The 3,891-nt window shown below is 40.2% G+C and overlaps 1 pseudogene; it reads right to left on the bottom strand.

The window, feature by feature from the left end:
* Nucleotides 1–379: 379 nt before the first annotated feature.
* LOC113613135 (60S ribosomal protein L36 pseudogene) lies at nt 380–3,299 on the bottom strand (annotated as a pseudogene).
* Nucleotides 3,300–3,891: the final 592 nt, after the last annotated feature.

Here is a 3,891-nt window from a genome sequence, read left to right as displayed (position 1 = left end):
ATAACTTTATTAAATTTTAATTGATGTATAATAAACTGGACATGTTTAAATTGTATGATTTGACCAATTTTGACATTCATATAGAGACGTGAAACTATCACCACGATCAATACGTATACATTTCTATCATCCCCCCAAAGTTTCCTTGTGCTTTTTTCAATTCCTGCATAGCTCTCTGATAATCTCTGAATTACTTATTACTACATTTTAGCTTGCATTTTCTAGAATTTGATAGAAATAGAATTATACGTGGGTCCTATTGTTTGCTTGGCTTATTTTACTCAGCATAATGATTTTTAGATTTGTTTAGACTGTTATCAGTAGTCTGTTCCTTTTTTTTCTTTCTGAAAAAGTTTTATTGTGCACAGCGGGGAAAGGCTCACCCCTTCTTGGCTGCTGCGTTCCTCATGGCGGCCAGGACGTTGCTCAGCTTCTCTCTCTTCCTCTTGGCACGGATGTGTGTCCCCACCCTTTTCCTGGTGAACTTGAGGGCCCGCTTGTCCTTGGAGACCTTGAGCACCTCCATGGCCCTCCGCGCATAAGGGTGAAGCCACACACCTCCCGGATCATGTCCCGCCGAACTTCGTGTGCTTGGTGAGGTGCCCACGTCAGTGGCTGTGCCTTGGCTTGCGCACTTCTTGGTCACCTTGTGGCCCTTGTTGAGGCCCACAGCCATGGGGTAGCAGGGAGCTATGGCTGCTGCTCTTCAATGGCTGCCAGGGCAGAAGAGCCAGTAGTCTGTTCCTTTTTATTGCTGAGTAGCATTCCATTATATAGATATTCCACAGTTGACAAACAGATACCGGTGGGTGAAAAGCAAGAGAATCTTAGGACATCTTTTTTTTTTTTTTAATTAATTAATTTACTTATTTTAACATCTTTATTGGAGTATAATTGCTTTACAATGGTGTGTTAGTTTCTGCTTTATAACAAAGTGAATCAGCTATACGTATATGTCCCCATATCTCTTCCCTCTTGCATCTCCCTCCCTCCCACCCTCCCTATCCCTCCCTTCTAGGTGGTCACAAAGCACCGAGCTGAGCTGATCTCCCTGTGCTATGTGGCTGCTTCCCACTAGCTATCAGTTTTACATTTGGTAGTGTATATATGTCCATGCCTCTCTCTCACTTTGTCCCAGCTTACCCTTCCCCCTCCCCATGTCCTCAAGTCCATTCTCTAATAGGTCTGCATCTTTATTCCCTTCCTGCCCCTAGGTTCTTCATAGCCATTTTTTTCTTTTTAGATTCCATATATATGTGTTAGCATATGTTATTTTTTTTTCTCTTTCTGACTTACTTCACTCTGTATCACAGACTCTAGGTCCATCTACCTCATTACAGATAATTCAATTTCGTTTCTTTTTATGGCTGAGTAATATTCCATTATATGTATCTGCCACATCTTCTTTATCTGTTGATCTGTCGATGGACACTTAGGTTGCTTCCATGTCCTGGCTATTGTAAATAGAGCTGCAATGAACATTGTGGTACATGATTTTGAATTTTTGTTTTCTCAAAGTATATGCCCAGTAGTGGGATTGCTAGGTTGTATGGTAGTTCTATTTTTAGTTTTTTAAGGAACCTCCATACTGTTCTCCATAGTGGCTCTATCAATTTACATTCCCACCAACAGTGCAAGAGCGTTCCCTTTTCTCCACACCCTCTCCAGCATTTTTTGTTTGTAGATTTTTGGAAGATGGCCATTCTAACTGGTGTGAGGTGATACCTCATTGTAGTTTTGATTTGCATTTCTCTAATGATTAGTGATGTTGAGCATCCTTTCATGTGTTTCTTGGCAATCTGTATATCTTCATTGGAGAGATGTCTATTTAGGTCTTCTGCCCATTTTTGGATTGGGTTGTTTTTTTGATATTCAGTTGCATGAGCTGCTTGTAAATTTTGGAGATTAATCCTTTGTCAGTTGCTTCATTTTCAAATATTTTCTCCCATTCTGAGGGTTGTCTTTTTGTCTTGTTTATGGTTTCCTTTGCTGTGCAAAAGCTTTTAAGTTTCATAGGTCCCATTTGTTTATTTTTGTTTTTATTTCCATTTCTCTAGGAGGTGGGTCAAAAAGGATATTGCTGTGATTTATGCCATAGAGTATTTTGCCTATGTTTTCCTCTGAGAGTTTTATAGTGTCTGGCCTTACATTTGGGTCTTTAATCCATTTTGAGTTTATTTTTGTGTATGGTGTTAGGGAGTGTTCTAATTTCATTCTTTTACATGTAGCTGTTCAGTTTTCCAAGCACCACTTTTTTTTTTTAACATCTTTATTGGAGTATAATTGCTTTACAATGGTGTGTTAGTTTCTGCTTTATAACAAAATGAATCAGCTATACATATACATATGTCCCCATCTCTCTTCCCTCTTGCATCTCCCTCCTTCCCACCCTCCCTATCCTACCCCTCTAGGTGGTCACAAAGCACTGAGCTGATCTCCCTGTCCCAGCACCACTTATTGAAGAGGCTGTATTTTCTCCATTGTATATTCCTCCCTACTTTATCAAAGATAAGGTGACCACATGTTCATGGGTTTATCTCTGTGCTTTCAATCCTGTCCCATTGATCTATATTGGCTCCAAGGTCTTGCCACTGGTATGCACATAGCAGTGAAGGTCAGCAACAGGAGCCAGGCAAATGACAGGAAGTGCACAGTTGTAGAGGCTATTCCCCAATGCAAGCACAGCAGTGTAGGTCAGCCACAGGGGTCTAGAATGGCATCTTTCACTTGTGCAGCCACAGAGGCTGGGGCTGGTTGCCAGTATGGATCCTGGGCTCCAGCATGAGGTGAGGGGAGAGAGTGAGGAGGAACTGAGGTGGCTAGTGTCTGCAAACACAAAATCTCACTGGGGACAACCTCAGTGTTAAAATCTCCAAGAGTTCCACGAAGGCTATACTGGTCCTTGGTTTCTTAGGCAGTGAGAGGAGACCATTGGGAACTGCAGTTACTCCTGCTGGTGGCTGATACTATTTGACCCTGCCCTTCTTTTCTTCCTTATTCCAAGTCATCTTTATTATATCTCAGCTTTGCAGTTTCTGGGTGAAGTGAAAGTTGAAGCAAGTTCTTTGTGCAGTGCCCCCAAAAGCTACAGATGTTTGTTGCTCACCCCACTCTCACTTTCCTGGCTTGGGGAACTCTTTTGAGCAATGGAGTTCCCTCTTGGCATTGAGCAGTACTGGCCTGGGTAAAGAAATGATGCAGGCAAAATGAAGCTGTTCTTCTTTTCCTTTTAGTGCAATTATTCTCAGTTTTTTGGTTCCACTGTGTTGCTGAAGCTTCTTAATTGGACTCCTGAGCATTGCTGGAGCTATTTCTTTTCATATATAGCTATCTAATTGTTGATCTTTGTGCAGGGATGGAGGCTGGGGTCTTCTATCTTTGGTGATATTCTCAAAAAATGATCTTCTTATTCATAAATGAAAATACGGCTGGGCATTCCAATTATTTGCATTTAATACAAAATAGTTCTCATTTAGAGTACTACATTTTATAATATTTTATAAACATTCCTACTCAAACTACAAAAGCACATAAGGAGGAACACAACCTAACATAATAAAACAGCATAATTCTGTACTTTAGAGTCTCTAAAATATACATTAAACTAGATAAAAAGTTTAAAGTTCTCCTACTTCACAATCGTTATGAAATCTCATCATTGTCTGAATCTTAAGTACATAGCAGCCAGCCATTATGTAGCATATGGGATTGCTATGGAAGTCCATATGCTTTGTAACAGTTGGTGTTCAAATGAAAATGTGTGAAGTCAAATAAAAATGTGGCCCAGACAACAAAACCTAATTACCAGCAGCATCAAACTGCAGGCTTTCTTTCAAACTACCTATATAACTTTTTCTGGTGCTTTATAGATCTTTGGTAAAATCATTTTTG

Source organism: Aethalodelphis obliquidens, unplaced genomic scaffold (genome assembly GCF_003676395.1).
Source record: "Aethalodelphis obliquidens isolate GAN/ISIS:26980383/991018 unplaced genomic scaffold, ASM367639v1 scaffold3, whole genome shotgun sequence".
NCBI lineage: Eukaryota > Metazoa > Chordata > Mammalia > Artiodactyla > Delphinidae > Aethalodelphis > Aethalodelphis obliquidens.
This window is presented reverse-complemented; position numbering and strand designations above follow the sequence as displayed.